This window comes from Peromyscus eremicus, chromosome 1 (assembly GCF_949786415.1).
Source record: "Peromyscus eremicus chromosome 1, PerEre_H2_v1, whole genome shotgun sequence".
In the NCBI taxonomy this organism is placed as follows: domain Eukaryota; kingdom Metazoa; phylum Chordata; class Mammalia; order Rodentia; family Cricetidae; genus Peromyscus; species Peromyscus eremicus.
In genome coordinates, this window is record NC_081416.1 from 120,993,129 (window position 1) to 121,011,280 (window position 18,152).

An 18,152-nucleotide genomic window follows, 5' to 3' on the forward strand; every position below is an offset into this window, starting at 1 on the left:
AGTATACTATTATTACAATCCTCATTTATTGACACAAGATGATAACATGCTATTTTGGTCTGTCTGTCAGGAGAATAGGCAATACTTTCAGTAAAAAAAAAAATGATTCTCTAAAGATGCTGGATAAAATGTGGTCTAACGTCACCATTTCAGCTATGTTAATATGAAATAAATATTACTTCTTCCCCAATAGATCCTCATTTCACTCACAATACTTGTATTGATCAATATTGAGGTAAATACTTTGTCACTGGATCCTAACAAACATTCAACATTGTCTTACATTATGTTTTTAAGTGAAGAACTCTGAATACTATTTTTGTGACAGCATCATTGACATTTTGTTTTTCTACATTGTCTCTAAAGTAGGAAAATATAGAGTTCCAATGAACTTGTGAAGAACTGCTGGATATGCAAAGATGTGTCACCTATGGCCATGCTCCTCATCACGTCATAAGTTGGTTTAGCCTGTGAACACAGTATAGAAAATTTGCATGACAGATCTGGGGCTGGTCTTGCTATTCAGTCAGTGTCTCTGCAGCATTTATCAGTGCATGCATCAGAAACCAAGGTTGAGCATAGTATCATTTTCTGAAGAAAAACTGAATCTAACCTTTAAGTCCCCTTTGACACAGAAAACTGTGTAATCTAAGAGAATTTGGTGATCTCTTAGTGAGATGGATCTTGTTTTGTTTACTGTGGGGAAGCAGTCAGAAGCTGAGCTTTGCTGGAGATGGGATGGAATCATCTCCCCTCATAGTATATGCAAACTGTTGCGCATCGTTCTAAAAATAGACTGTAAGATTTTACCCCTCTAGCACTACCAGGCCTGCAGGTCTGTGTGGAGCTGCAATTGCAGGTTTCTTTCCCACAGGACAGTGTTTATGAATGTTGTCAAGAATAAAGTCTACCTTAAGAGATATCAAGTAAGATTAAGAAGATGATGAGGCGGGCTGGAAAGATGGCTCAGAGGTTAAGAGCACTAGCTGTTCTTCCAGAGGTCTTGAGTTCAATTCCCAGCAACCACGTGGTGGCTCACAACCATCTACAATGAGATATGGTGCCCTCTTCTGGCCTGCAGGCTGAACACTCACTGTATACATGATAAATAAAATCTTTAAAAAAAATTAAAAAAAAAAGAAGGTGATGAGGCAGTAAAACCAACTACTAAGCTCCAAAATGATTGGTGATCCAGGACGAAAAATGTAAGTATAGCACACTCAAATACAGGATGATAGTTCATGTAACTGAAAAGGATATCATCTTTCAGACTGCATATGCCCATTTAAAAGGGGTTATGATAGTCCGTCAGCATATGTATATGAACTACAAAATTATGGTATGAAAGTTGGCCTGACAAATTATGCTGCAGCTTATTGTACTGGCTTGCTGCTAGCCCACAGGCTTCTCAGTAGGCTTAGCATGGGCAAGATCTATGAAGGTCAAGTGGAGTTGACTGGAGATGAATACAATGTGGAAAGCATTGATGGTCAGCCTGGTATCTTCACTTGCTAGTTGGATGCAGGTCTTGTCAGAACTACAACTGGCAAAGGTTTTGGGGCCCTGAAGGGAGCTGTGGATGGAGGTTGTACCAAACAATTGTACCAAACAATTCTCTGGTTATGATTCTGGAAGCAAATTCAGTGCAGAAGAACACTGTGTGTTAGAGTGTTGCAGACTGCATGTGTTACCCAATGGAGGAAGACCAAGATGCTTATAAGAAACAGTATTCTCAGTTCATAAAGAATATCATAACTCTAGACATGGAGGGCATGCATAAGAAATCTCACGCTGCCATCTAAGAGAATCCAGACCATTAAAAGAAGACCAAGAGAGAAGCAAAGAAGAGGTGGAGCCATCCCAAAATGTACCTTGCCCAGAAAAAGAAAGATTGGGATGTTCAAAAGAAGGCAAGGTGCCTCAGAGCTCAGGAACAGGCTGCTGAAAGTTAAAGCAATTTTTATGAAGATTTTTCCATAAAGACTATAAACTTATTGACCAAGCCAAAAAGTGAGACTTCTTCATTTCTATCTTCCTTATTTGTGATACACACATGTAAGTTAGCAGGTCCTAGATGGTTGGTAAGATATTGGTTCTGTAGGCAGAATTTTTCATTGGGACTGCCAACTCTTCAATAAATGCACAGAAACTTAATATTAATTATAAATGCTTGGCCAATAGCTCAGATTTGTTACTAGCTAACTCTTACATTTTGAACTAACTCATATTTCTTATTGACCCTCTGCCACATGGCAATACCTTCTTTCCATACAGCAAGGCATGTTTATCTTGCCTCTCTTGGCATCTGCTTGAGACTCCACCCTCTTTTTCCCAGTGTTGTCTCCTATGTTTGGCTGTACCTTCTATAATGCCTGTCTAGCTACTGGCCAGTCAGCTCTTTTATTAAACCAGTCAGAAGGATCTTTGGCAAAGACACATCTTCACAGTATACAAAAAAGATTATTCCACAACATGTTTTTTTTTTTTCCTGTTCTTTCTTTTTTCTTTTTTTAGTGCTTCTCTGAAGATGTCTGTGGAAGAGATTTTTTAATTCCTTTGGTAGACTGAGTAATAAAACTTCTCTTTCACCATTGTGAGCAAATATTATCTAATTTCAAGGTCTACATAGAACAAAAACGCAGGAGAAGGCACATCTATTGTTCACTGGGACTAAGTTATACATTTTCTTCTGCTTTCAACATCATAGCCACTGGTTGCTTGGCTTATAAAGTTTAACTAAATTTTATCCTATTGGTTCCCTTAGGTCTTAGGCCATTTTCTCTCTTGGGTCTCTAGCTTGCTGACAACAGACCTTAGGAATTATCACCTATAACCATACAACATTCATTAATAAATGTGTTTGTGTGTACCTGTATTGTTTATTTTCTCAGAATAACTCTGACTACTACATCACTCATGTTATCTAATAAGCCCCAAACCACTTCCTATAGTTACTGAGAACTCAGAGATACCAGGAATCCTTCCGTTCATTATATCTGTGATAGTGAATCTTGGTTGTCAACTTCACACTTTTGGAGGAGGGAACCTCAGTTGAAGTACTGCCTCCAACAGTTTGGACTGTGGACAGGTCTGGGGTCATTCTTTTTACTTTAAAGTGATATAAGATGGCCTACCCCAATGGGGCCAGTGCTATCCCTAAGGAGGTGACCCTACACTATTTAAAAATGGCCACTGACTGTGAGCCTAAGAGGAAGTCAGTAAGCAGTGACCCCCAAGGTCACTGTTTCAAACTCCTGCCTTGAGTTTCTGCCTTAGTGTCTCTCAATAATGGATTATGACCTGGAAGTCCAATACACATGTTTCCTCTGTGAGTTGCTTTTGATTGAAGTATTTTATCATAGCAACAAAAAGAAAATTAGGAGATAAAATGATAGACATCTGAAATAACCCAGGAGGAAAGTTCAGCTCTCTTTTCCAAGCCTGTGGAAGTGCAAGTCTTGATCTAGAAGCTGGGAAACAGAACAACTTCCCTGGGACATAAGATCAGCTGCTTCCTCTGTGGCCCTCATTCTCTCCTCCAGACAATGCAGGGAATTTTAACACAGTGTGGGAGCACTTCTATTTGGCTCTCAACTTCCTGTGATCATTTGTTCATGCGTAGGGGAAATTGGTTATCTCAAGGGTTTGTAATCAAGAATTTTGAGTAGAAAAGCTTAACTTCTCCAAATCCCAAGACTTTCATGTCCATCTTGAATCTCAGAAACATAGAAGTGACTTCTTTGTTTTCTGGGATCTGCTGTAATAACTCTTATCTGAAATTGTGGATCTTTCTAGTCTATTTTAAGGAAGATCTGTAGTTAAAAAAAACCCCACAAACAAACAGGGATAAAGAGACACTCTAGAAATAGCAGCTTACCAGCTTCCTTAACCCATGAAGATGAGTTGTAGTCAAATTCACCTAAAACTGTGACAACTGTGCTCATCAGAGCTTTTAGGCAGACCTTCTGCTGTTGACACACAAATAAGAAACTCTGAAGTTTTTCTAATACAGTTACAAAGCATCTTGTATCCTGGCAGGTGTTTGTCAAAGACTGGATGCTTTGTTATTGATATTGTATTTTTAACTTTTACCATTCCCTGACTAACCTGTTAGCTACTGTGCACTGTGTGCTGTATGCTATAGACTGGTAATTCTACTCTACTATGCCTGTACGTCTCATAGAACCTGATCAAATCTATACTCAGACTCATCAGGTCTGGGTTGAAGCCTGAGATGTTTCAGTTCTGAAGAGTACCCAGGAGCTGGAAAACATGTCAGTCTATGTACCAAACTAGGAATGATAAGAGATAGCTTGAATTTATCTGCAATATACCCTCTAGGAAGGTTATATCCAACCACAGAAAAAACTTGTACACTGTAGCTGTAACTTGTCACTGTAACATTTGTATACTTTGTCTATTGTGTGTCATTTGTCTACAAGACCTGGAAGGATGCTATCTGATTGCTTTTAATCTTTGTTCATCTCAGTGAAGAGATTATGCTCTTCTCATCCACTTGTTTGGCCAATCTCTTGCTGTGCATTTTTTTTGATATAGCTACCATTTCATAATGTGTCACACTGTTTTCTTATTTCAGATAATTTCTTCTCGTGATCCATATTAGAAGTTCATAAAATGCAAGGATTTCTTTCTCCCTTCCTCACTACCTAATAAAGCATAAGGTCCAAGTGATGTAGCACCAATTGCTTAACTGGATGAATGAATGAATGAATGAATGAATATTAATGGTTGTCAGATGCTAATTACTCAACTATATGTAGATATGAACACAATGATAAAGAATTTTCTAACCTTATCACTTGATAAGATTGTATCAAGCTAAGCATAGGCTGCAAAGCCCATAGAAGAATAGGATCCAAAGACTGAGATTTTGTTCTGTCACTAATGAGATGAATTAAATGATGTAAAGTGATTCACTTTGTACCTCCAGCACCCAGGGAGGCAATGTGAAAAAGGTGAAGATGAAGACTTTGTCTGTTCCTGAAGGCTCCAGGGGAGCCTGGACATACAGCACAGAGCACACTGGGGAGGCCCATGGTGATTATTACCTTTTGAAGTGGATAGATTCATTTCAGCAGAGCCAGTTCCAGGTCTGTCCCCATTCATCCACTGCTTGATGAGAACGGCAGGGTGTGTGGATAATGGTTTCTGGTTGCTTATGGGCTGATGTGAAATGCATGTGATAATTAGCTAAGTAAATTAGTTCTGTTCTCATTATTTTTTATTTAAAACGGTTTTGTAGGGATGGCTTTTTACAACGATTTCTGCTCTAATTTCTCATTATCACCACTGGGAGAAGAAAAAAATTAGCAAGTAACATTTTTCTCCCCACTGTGGGGTATTTGCCCCACTCACCTCCTTTAGTACTTTCCAAACCAGCTCTTCTATATCTGACCTGTTACATGGATTAATCATGGAAATCCTGGTGATGGTTCCCTCTCAAGTTCTCTTTTGGATCACAAGATTAGTGTTATCATCACAGTTGGCACTCCTTTTGAATATTCACAGATCAGTGGAGACTTTTTTTCATGGCTCTCAGTGCAGAGAGAAGTACATAAGATTTTCTCAGAGTTTCTGCATTCCCAAGCATGAGGACTTTCTACCCTGACATGTTAATATCCCAGATGTATGATGCAGGCCACAATCAGGGATGTGCCTATCTGTTCCCAATGTTAGATGCCTGGTGACCATGTGGAAAGATGAGAATGCAGCTCTTGTCTCTTGTCCCTGGGATGGCCACTATATTTTAGAATCATACAAATCCCTCCATATATGACTTGCTCTGGAGAACTCCTTGTAGGATTTTTGATACTGCTTTGGGTTGCTTTAAGTCAACTGAGTTACACAGTTTTTGTAGAAATTGTTTATTTATTTATTTATTTATTAGAAATTCAATACTGTACAACATTGAATATAGGAAGTTACCTAGATAATATTTTGAATTGAAACACCTGACTTTCCCTATCTGGATCAGAGTTCAAATCAGCAAAATTATATGCTACTCAGAGTTTATTCACCTGAAATGGGATATAACGGATATTAGAAGATATCTAATGCTATATAAAATTTAATTCTTATATAAACTGGGTTAATAGGGTTTGGCTTTTAAAAAGATGTCAATAATCTGTTTGAAAGTCTTCTCAATGATACACAATGTCTAGTTAGTTCTCTCTCTCTCTCTCTCTCTCTCTCTCTCTCTCTCTCTCTCTCTCTCTTACTCAAAAATCTGGGATGGCTTCATGAACTGCTTTACTGAGAGAAATGATATTCTGAGTTATAGGAAGGGAAGACATAAGAAACATAACCCTGCTGTGGGATGTCATTCTGTACACTGTGAATATATGTTGCTCTGATTGGTTGATAAATAAAACTTGGATTGGCTAGTAGCCAGGCAGGAAGAATAGGCAGGGTGAGCAGATGAGGAGAATTCTGAGAAGAGTAAGGGCTGAGTCAGAATATACCAGCCACTGCCAGGAGAAACAAGATGTGAAAGTATCGGTAAGTCACAGCCACGTGGCAACTTATAGATTAATAGAAATGGATTTAGTTATAGGAGCTAGCTAGCAAGAAGCATGAGCCATTTGGCCATACAGTTTGTAAATAATATTAAGCCTCTGAGTGATTATTTTATTAGCAGCTGTGGGTCTGCAGGTGAGAGATATTTGTCCTGACTGCAGGCCAGGCGGGACAGAGGAAAACTTTAAACATTTTGGCAGGTTCGCAGTGGCATATGGGCTTGACCCGCACCATGGCAGATTCCCGCTGTGGTACACAGTGGTGTCTCCAAGCCATGTAACACACTGTGTGGTGGATTCAGCTTTTGCTAATACAGAAAAAAAGAGGTTTCTGGGCTACATGCTGCCTTGATAGAGGCATAGACCCACTGCCTCCCAGAGTCAGCCAAGAGCATGGCTCATAGAGCTGACGGTGAATTAGCCCAGCCATGTTGGAAAGCTGAAATGGACAGAGTCGGCAGCCAAGGCTGCTGCTTCAGTGCTAGTCACACTGCAGTTTAAAGCAATAGATTCAATAAGTCAGATTCAGATGGAATAAACGTCTAAACGGGTTATACTGTGTGTAAAAATGTACATAGGCTTAAAAGAGAGAGAAAAAGGAATATATGCAGGTATATAAAGAAATAGAGAGTTTTAAAAAATAAAGTCTTTAAAGAGACAGTAAAAGTAGTATAAAAGTAGCCACATAAAGAATAGAACTCATTATATTGTCTTTGGGATTTTTAACTAGAGAGAGACATTTGATTATAAAGGCTGCTAAGTTAAACCAATATATGTATTTTAAAGGCATCTTGACTTCAAAATTTGGATCTAAGGATATGTTGCTTCGGGACGGAGGTCCTGCTTTAGTTCCCACAGGAAGCAAGAGGCTATAGATTTGTTCCAGGTTAAGATGGATCAGATTTGATCAAGCCAGACCTCCTGAACCTTAGCAGATAGTACCTATCAACAAAGGTTATAACTGGTCTTCCCAGGACTTTACCATTGTCTCAAATTTTCTCAGGATCCTCGTAAGACTTCCAGTGCCCCCTATCAGCAGGAAGTAGCCTAGAACACTATGCCCATATTCCCAATAAATGATTATGGGTGTTTGTCTTTAGGTTGTTGGTTACAAATTGTTATTGGTCATAATCAATCTCTTTGTAAGAAAGGGAGTATGATACAGGTATATAGGATATAGATATGATAGGATAAAAGGGTAGATTATTGAATCTACTTTTAAAGAGCAACAATTTGCTTGAAACGTTTTACATTGCTGTGGATTTTAGTTTATTGATACAAATTTAAAGTTAATTTTGTTATACTGTATATATATTTCTACTCTCTTTTAAGGTATTATGTTTATGTAACTCATAATGTTTATGTAATGGATAATTAAGAAATAGAGATTAATAATCAGTCTTCTGTAACAGTCAAATTTATAGTCATGTTAGATAAGTTTTTTTAGGTATACATGGATATATTTCAATTAGGTAGGTAATCTTCAAACACTTCAAAGACCTACAGAATATAGCATTTAAAATGTTTTAATAACTTAGACTTTCTGGACAGTGAGACACGTCTGCTCCTGGCAGCACCAATTTACTTCAAAGAGAAAGATGAGTATCAAAGACACTTTATATGGTGTTTATCTTCTTCTTCTCTGCAATATTAGACATTTGGGCAAGAAACTGCTCTTACCTGGACTGCTGATACTATATTTTATAAATTGGACATGCAGGACCTATAGAAAATTGACCTCTGAATTTGCCAAAATAAGGCAAAATGGTCCTTCAGGTTCTTGCTTCACAGAAGAAACTGCCAGGCATTCTGCAGGATACAAAGAGTAGCAACTGAGAGACACTAGTCCTATAGGCTGACGATGGATGCCCCAATGTTGCAGAGGAACTTTGGATGACTGTCCAGGCAGGCAGCTGTCTCTGTTATTTCCAGAATTTTGGAAGTTGCTTACAATGCATTTCCTATTTACTTAGGTAATATTATATTCTTCTGGGGTCTTTGATGTAGTTGTAGACTAGACAGTTATAGTTTTCCTTAGTATTGATAAAAGATAAATTAGATATGAAACCTTAGACTCACAAATATAGGATAAATAGAATATTTATTTTTAAATTTGTCAAATATAAATTGATTAGATATTGTAATTGTAATTCTTGCTTGGTAACTCTTTTGTTATGTAATTTTACTCTGTTAAAGTTAAAACCTTCCTTTTTGATTAGATACAAAAGGACAAGTGCTGTAGGATGTCATTCTGTATGCTGTGAATATGGGTTGCTCTGATTAGTTGATAAATAAAACACTGATTGGCCAGTAGCCAGGCAAGAACTATAGGCAGGGTGAGCAGATGAGGAGAATTCTGGGAAGAAGAAGGGCTGAGGCAGGAGTCACCAGCCAGACACAGAGGAAGCAAGATGTCAAGGCAGAACTGAGAAAAGGTACCAAGCCATGTGGCTAAACATAGATAAGAATTATAGGTTAATTTAAGTGTAAGAGCTAGTCAGGAATAAGCCTGAGCTAATGGCCAAGCAGTTGTAATTAATATAAGCCTCTGTATGCTTACTTGGGGCATGCAAGTGGGAGAGATTTGCCCTGACCACTGGCCAGCCAGGACACTGGAAAACTTCCAAATATATAACCCGCTCCCCTAAGATGTCTCACTGCCATGTCTGGAGGGTACAAACTATTGTTAAGAGGGTCTAACCAATACTATGAGAAAGCTTAAGCTGTAGGTATAAATAGGAGGCATCAGGAAGGTACACAATGATGCCATTGTGGAAGTCCAGCTGTGTGGACATTCTAATAGTTTCACCCCTAGTTTGCTGAAGTCAGCAAGTAAGAAAGTCCAGACAGGAGTCATCTAAGGTATTTCTGTCTGTTCAAAAAACCAAGAGAGATGGCAGTAATTCTGAAGTTATTGAATTTCAGATGAATTAAACAGCAAGAGCTAAACTATTGAAGAAAGATATCAGAATCCTCATCTGTAAGCAGACTCACTGGGGTCTATGCTGATGAAAGCTGCAGAGATTTTAGAATAAATAGATAAATTCCTTATCAGGCAACTTGCAAGAAGAGATCCCAAGGAATTTATGCATCCCAGACTTTCTGGTTCCATGAATCTCTTAATTGAGAACCTTTTAGGTCAGTATTTTGCTTCCTAAGTTCATTTTTCTGAAGCACCATCAGAAAAACCAGAAACTTAAAATTACCTATTCATCTAGTTGGTCACTAGTTGATGTAGTAGCTAACATTTAGCGACACAGATTAACCAAAGGGGGAAAATACTATGGATAGTAACTTTTACAGAACTCATGGCTAGGTATATGTTTTATAATTTTCAAATTTACATTAAAAATCCCAACTTATGCATAAGTCTTGTTAACATTGATTTGATTTTTTTCTAGTATGTGTTGGTATTGGAGCACAATACTGAAAGAGTGACATAAATGTTTATTGATCACCTTGTCTGTTACCATTACAAATGTAAATTATTGTTTCTCATTATTATATTGCTATTATCCAATAATTTTGTTATAAGTTTCTTTTAATCTTACCAAATTCATCAAAGACTCCATATATGTCTTTCTAAAAACAGGCCAACTTTCACTAATCAGAACCATGGTTATTTATGAAATTCCATGGTATTGGATAGGCTATAGATATTCACTCTATGTCTGACATTCATGCATGATCTTGTAAACTGTGCTGGATTTGGATGACATGGCCTATTGTTAAAAAAAAGCTCTCCAGACACAGCTGGGTACCCTAGATGCTACCTTTTTTCCAATAGCTAGCCCACCTAAATGTTAGTGGAATTCCATTGGACTTATCCAGTGAGCTGAAGGTATTCCACCTGATCTAGCTCTTTCTATATCCATATTAACTCAAACTGTAGGATTTAACTTCTTAATTTTATGTCTGCTAAGTTAATGTGCTGGGGATGTCTTTTTGTATACTGTGAATGTGTTGCTCTGATTGATTGATAAATAAAATCCTCATTAGCCAGTAGCCAGGCAGGAAGTATAGTATAGATGGGATAAGCAGAGAGGAGAATTCTGGGAAGTGGAAGGCTGAGTCAGGAAATGCTGCCAGCTGCTGCCGCCATGAGAAGCAAGATGTAAGCCTGACATGGCCACACAGTTTATAAGTAATATAAGTCTCTGTGTGTTTACTTGGGTCTGAGCAGCTGCAGGAACTGGACACAGGAAAACTTCAGCTACACTAATGGGATAGGGCCTCTTTTTGACAACTCAATGCAACTGAACTTGGCCATGGTTTAAAACCTGGCCAATCCCAAGAAGAGGTTGCTCTTCTCTCTGCATCTTGGATGTTTGCTGAAGTCTTAATTTCCATTAGAAACAATATTTAGAACAAACTCACTCATTGTTCAGTAACACCACTCCCTCTAAGGCAGAAACAAAACCCAAGCTTTAAGCAGTGGTATCCTGGCCCACTGCACAGCACCACAGCATCATAAACATGACCCTGTTGACCATCATGATCTTTGCTGTTATCCATGAACATCTATGTGTCATATACTATGAGGTACTCATGCATGTTCCAAAAAGAGAAAATTGAAGACAGGGAACTGGAGTCAATTCCCCAAAGTCACACAGTGAGGGAAGTATCAGATGTGTAGCCAATGACAAAGCTGGCTCCCTTAACCACTGCCCCACAGAACTTCCCTGAGTGCCTTCCTTTTCTTACTTTGCAACAGTGGGGACCCATGGAAAGCAACATGGACCAGAGCTAGAACCTCCCATTGTCTACACACTATTTGGAGTTGTGCTCAGATCATTGTTATCATAGGAAGAGAAATTGTGACTTATTGGGAAAATTGGCCATTCTAGCCTCCACGATGATATACACATTTTCCTACTGAATGGTGGTATTTCCCCCCTAAATTTAAAACTCATAAATTCCCTAAAGAACTACAATCTTGGAAACATATTCAAACAATCCCACTGTTTAACTAAACTGGTCTGTTTCTGCCCTACTTTTAATTCCTGGTGGGAAGCAGTGCACTTGTTTGTGAGAATTACTTTTAACCATAACACTGTCTGTTGTCTCACATATAAGTTGTTCTTATATTTCATGCCCCCAAACTTAAATGGAAATTACTTCATAAATCAAAAAATTTCACAAGTTTCACTCAAGAATATAGATTTTGGAAGTAAACTTTTATCTTAATTTTTCTTACAACATTTTAAACAACATTTTCCAAGATCCTAATTAGGTTTAAATTGTTCAACTGTTTATATTTTCCTCCTTATTTGTAGGGGATTTAAAAATTCTCCTAACCATTTTATATTTAGTCATAATACAGCAGTGTATCCTTCACCTAAGTGATGAACAGGCCAAACAGCTTGTATTTCTTAACATCATTCCTTGAAACTGATAAAATAACCTTAATGGATTCAGGTTGACTCCTGGGTAACCAAATTTAGTTGGGGGGATGAACATTTGATAGTCTTGGAACTCTGACCCTGTTACTTTACTGTAGGCACAAACCTAAAAAGATGAAGTTGTTGACAGCATTAGTAACATGACTTTAGAGCTAATATCTTCTAATTTGTTTTACCCTACTCTGTAACTCCCTAAAAATAAGAAAAAAATACAGGATGATTGTTGATATTGAACTTCAAAACATCTGTTTAAGATGATATTAAAACCCTGTTCTCTGGGGAAATTTCACAAGGTCCTACTCCCAGATGAATAGTTATAAATGGTCAATGGTCTTTAAGGGGAGACAAATCAGTTTCCTCCAGGGAACAAGCTGCCATACAGGTTGTCAAATCCCAAATGATTATTTAGCCCAGATACATGTATCTAAAAGCAATGCTAAATGGACTTGGTATATTATGTATAAATATAACAATACTAATTAAAGCAGAGCTCATGTATGTGGGAGGGAGGACCCAAGCAGAGTGGGAAGGGGAGAAGTGTAGGAGTAGTATAGATGCAGTGCTCTTTGAAGTTCTCCAAAAATAAAATGGTAAAAAGCCCACCTGTCCTAACAAGCAGCAATTTCTATCCCTAAACTATTAGAGAGATCTCAGACAAAAAGAACAGAAATAAACTATGTTTGTTTCCTTCTTATTATTCAGAGGTAAACAATAAAGTACAATACAGAGAGAAATATGGAGGTGGACAGAAGTGATGTACACATACTTAAATTCTTAGCTTTAAAAGCAAGAGATAAAATGGGAGATGTGGTACATAGAAGTTGCTTTCCAGAACACAAAGACAGGTAAGTATTTCTCATGGAAACTCTTTGTGGAATAAGTCAGAAAAAAATAAACTATTTTAAAGTGGGAGTATTGAAACTTCTTAGACCTGTTGAATATGGTCTGATGAAACAAATCAGAACCACTGATCTCTGGGGCTGTATCCTAACACAAAGGGATGCCAACTCTTACCAAGCTATCTGTGTGTTTTTTCTGTATTTTGAATATCATTTTAGTTGACATCATTAAAAGCTACTTAAGGTTATACTCTACTCCTACTAGATAACTCTGTCCTGACTTCTCTTCTGGAACTGGGTCAAGATAGGTTCCTCTCTTATGTGAATGGGTACACTTTGTATATTTTGATTTACACCTTGTGACAATATTCCAGTGACATCTACTCATTCTATAAGACAGAATAAGGCAAATGTTTCCAGTGTTCTCAGTCTCTAGTCTGGGGTCAATTGAGTTAGCATGGGTACAAGAATGTGGGAGTAATTGAGAGCAACCCCCTCCTTTGGCTACCTTGCCTAAGATTGGTTTAAAGCATATTTCTGTGAATCCCTGAATATGAATGATAGTGGCAGCGCTGGATTATTCCAGGAAGCGAGCAGCATGGCAGAGGTGCACATAGAAACAAGTAGTAGCTTCTGAGGAATATCATGAGTCAGATTCGATACTGACCTAGTGTAGTGAAATCTGTGTCCATGAAGAAAAAGAACTGCTGGGCTATTTCTAGGAAAGGAGCACTAGGGCTTGGGGACTACGTGCTCTTCAGACATGCTTAGCTAACTGAGGCCTTGCTGCTAAATAATATTCCTGGATTAAAGCCCACTATGGGTACTGGAAAGGACAGAAAGTAACTCTATCAGCCAATCTTATCCTGATGCCAATACTATTAACATACCAAAGTAGGGGAAAACATTACAAGAGATGGAAACAGCAAGTTTTCTGTTAGTATCTATTAGAAATATGTACTCAAAACCTTTAACAAAATACTAGCAATACGAGCCCAAGAATCACATTGCAAAGCTGTGTACTCTGTGACTAGTGGGGTTTATCCTGGGATTATGAGGCTGGTTTAACATAGAAAAGCCAGCAAAAGCTCATAAAACAACAAAAACAGCATGATCACCTTAATACATAGAGATGAATCAAGTTACAAAATTAATACCTTTTTTTATGAAGATAGTCATGGAATGAAGGTCACGCAATGAACTCAGAACTCATGGGTTTTTTTGTCCACTAGTACAGTTGGTGATAGATGTACAAAGCTGTACTTTTTTATTAATGTAACATACAGAGGATCAAAACCCAGGTCCTAAATGCTGACTCAGAATACTAACCGAGCTATCTTTATAGGCCCTTCTCACAAAATTTAACCATGGTGCAGTCCAAAGAGAGTAATTAAAGCACTGGGCTTCTAACTGAGGCAGGGCAGAGGCTGAGAAAACCACTGCACTGCCTCTAGGTTACCTTAACATATATTCATTGGAATTTCAGATGAACTGCCTGCCTTATTGGCTCATTCTCCCCTATCTGTGACATGTCTATCATCTATGCCAGAAGCTCAGTTGTGAACTCTCAGACCTTCTTTGTCCTACATCAGATATCTTTGAGATAACTCACATGGAAAGTGGACAATGTTTATCTCACTCCTCCTCACCCTTGTACTGGCCTGTCATTTAAGCAGGGCAAATAATACAAAGTTTGTGGCTAAAGGAGCAATTTCTTATTTTTTCCAAATGTGTAGGTGGGATGAGAGTTTCTTCTTCAGTTTCCAGTAGGCAAAAAGACCTAATCTATCCTCATGCATAGTGGCCAAGGCTCCGTGTTTAATTGAGTTCCCAGAATATTTTTCCTCCCTGTTGCCTCCTTTTCTCCATAGGTTAGAACCGTTTTCCAAATGCCTAAGGGAAGACAAAGCAGAACTACAAAACCTCTGATGATCTAGTCTCATAAGTCCTGGGGTGCCATTTGTGGCACATTGTATTTGTCAAAGTAGCTTCTGAGATGAAAATAGACCAGCATCTCTGGGACAGAAGAGGTTTCTTAACAGAACCAAGGAATATATATATATATATATATAGATAGATAGATAGATAGATAGATAGATAGATATAGATATAGATATAGATATAGATTCATATATATGTATTCATATATATATCAAAGATGTCTATGCTTGGTGGGATCATTGTGATAATATTTTTCAAACCTCTACATCTACTTCCATTTGAAATCAAACCTGCCCCTTCTTTCCTCAGCTCCACTTTCAGTGAACGACACCACATTGCACCAACTGCATAAAAGCCTAGTTTGAGCCTTCAGATCTTCTCTATGCTACGCATACAGTGAGTCCCCTTCTAGACCTTGATGTTCACCAAAATATCTTTAATCTCATCAGCAGAGCCACTTGTCTAGTCCCAACTATCATCTTATCATCTTTTCTAGGTATACTGAGATGAACAATCCTATGTCCTTCGGGTCTGCCCTTAGCTTTGCAGACTACACACACACACACACACACACACACACACACACACACACACACACACACACGAGAGAGAGAGAGAGACAGACAGAGAGAGAGAGAGACAGAGACAGAGACAGAGACAGAGAGACAGAGACAGAGACAGAGAAAGAGACAGAGAGAAGACAGACACACAGACAGAGACAAAATCATCTTTGTGCTCATGGATCTAGTCATGAAAATTTTGTATCTGGAAAAATAGTTTGTACTTTGTCCTGCTATGACTTCTATGGTCTCTTCTAGCCCAATGCCTTTGCACATGCTATTGTAAACCACTACCCACATGTAAATGATAGACATCTAGGTTTCATTGGATTATACACTAGGCATCAACCATTTCCAGAACTAGGTTATATCTCATTCTTTTCTAACAAGTTTCACAATGCTCATAGGGTTGTTTCATATATCTAGTTCTACTTGGTTGACTGACAACTTCCATACAAGGATGTAGAATCCACAAGGAAGAGTAAAGACCCATCATACCTCCAGCAGTGTCCTGTATAAACAAAGCATAGGATAACTTGTAAAATGATTGGTTTAACTACATTAACAACTGGAGATAAATGGGTCTTGGTTTATATCATAACTCACCTACCTTAGCAGTGTGACTTTAAGGAAGGAATTTGTTCTTCCAGGTGAGGCTCCATATCAGTAAAACAAAGATGAAATATTTGTAGGTTTAGATGTTTTCTGAAAAAATTAATTGACTATTTTCAAAGCTGCTCATGCAGTGTCTGGAATATAGCAAATGTTCAGTCTTCTGACAACGTGCAGCCTAAGAGCTTCATCTTAAAATGAATACTGAGAGGAGAATGAGATTTTCCAAGCATCACACAGGTTGTGGTGGAGCTGAGTTGCATGTTAGCCAGATCTAAGCCTTTGTTACCCTATCAGCTATCTGTACGATCTGTTCCAGTTCCAGTTTCTTTTTGTATAAGATCTCCCTGTTTCTGTATCTGTCTCTGTGTGTGTCTCTGTCTCTATCTTTCTTTATCTCTCTGTCTCTGTCTCTCTCTCTCTCTCTCCTGTGTGTGTAGGGGGGTTGGAGAGAAGCTACCTTCCATCTATTAAACTGTTACACAAATCAGATGTCTTTATTTGGAAAGTGAAGGACTTTAAAATTCTTGGCTCCCTGGTGCTTCTTAAACCCAGTTTGATTCTGCATATTGATTTGCTCCCGTGTATTATAAAACACTATATGTTTCTATTATTTTTATTTTACCAAGAGAGTTAAGCATGACCGTAGCTCAAGGCTTTGCTTTCTTACTGACACCTGTGTGCAAAGCTTTAGTCAACTGTTTGCTTTTCATCCTTTCTCAACAGCCTTTGAACTCAGGAATGTTGAACAAGAATCCAAAATAATCAGAAAGCAACAAGACAGAGGTCCAATGGTACATGGGGTTTCTTGGTGGGAAGCAAGGCAGCTTCAATTCATATTTCCTAGTTTCTATGTTAAAAACTGATGTCTGACTGCCAGCTTGGGGAGGGGGCCTTTCTCTGCCTTGTTCCTTGCACTCCATACCTGTGTGTTTCCCTATACTTTTGTCTATGTCTGGGAATAGACTGGAGAATACCTTCTCTGAGTTCCTGATGGAGTTTAGGGAATGTTCCTCATCCCGTGAAGAAAGCTACTCACTACTACAACTATCTAACTACAATTGTGGAACTTTCCCAACTGAGTAAATCTAGAGCACTCATTCCAACTTCTTTGCCCAACTTTTCCTCTGAGATGGGGCTTTTCCCTCTTGCTTTAAAGGTAAAGAAGCATTGCTGCCTAATTACGACAAGGTTGAGATTCAGTGTTGAAGACCTAAGCCATGACACAATTAGGCACTGTGGCTGGTAACTTTTTTATTAGTAGTATAGGCCTTGCTGGCTTGTGGGTCACTCTGAGAACCAAAGTTAAAGTTATCAGCACAAATGGACTTGGTTCCACATGGCTATTACCTGAATCTGTCCCGAGACTCAACTCTAAGAAGTGTGGGACCAATAGGAATTAAACTCTCCTCAGAGAATACTTCAAGGTGGTTTCAACCGACTCTGTTAAGTGTAGATTATAAAGTTTTTATTTACTTATGACCCGTTTGCTTATTTTCATTCTTCTTTCTTTCTTTCTTTCTTTCTTTCTTTCTTTCTTTCTTTCTTTCTTTCTTTCTTTCTTTCTATTTAAAATAAATTTTTATTTCCTTTTGTATACCAACCCCTGTTCTGCCTCCCTCCTCTTCTCCTGCTTCCCCCCACCTTACCCTATCCCATTCCATCTCTTTCTCATAGAGGATAAGGTTTCCTTTGGGTAGTCAACACAGGCTGGCATACAAGGTTGGGGCTGGACCTTCCTCCTTGCATCAAGGCTGAGTAAGGCATCACACCATAGGGAATGGGCTCTCAAAAGCCAGTTCATGTACCTGGGATAAGTCCTGGTCCCATTGCCAGGGGACCCACAGGAAAGCCACACAACTTTCACCCACATTTGAGGGTCTAGTTCTGTCCCATGCAGGCTCCCCAGCTATCAGTCTAGAGTCCTTGAGCTCCCACTAGATTAGGTGGTTTTTTCCTGTCATGATTCTGACCCCCACCCCTTGCTCTTATAATCCTTCCTCCTTCTCTTCAGCTGAACTCCAGGATCTTGACCAAGTGCTTAACTGTGAGTATCTGCATCTGCTTTCATCAGTCACTGGATGTAGGTTCTATGAAGACAATTACGGTAGACACCAATCCGAGTGCAGGGGATGGCTATTCCAGGACATATACCCAAAAGATGCTCAACCACACCATATTTGCTCAACTATGTTCATAGCAGCATTATGTGTAATAGCCAGAACCTGGAAACAACCTAGATGCCCTTCAACCGAAGAATGG

General features: G+C 38.6%; 1 pseudogene; it reads left to right on the plus strand.

Annotated features, from left to right (window-relative positions):
• Window positions 1-887: 887 nt before the first annotated feature.
• Window positions 888-1,952, plus strand: LOC131902290 (large ribosomal subunit protein uL18-like; annotated as a pseudogene).
• The last annotated feature ends 16,200 nt before the right edge of the window (window positions 1,953-18,152 follow it).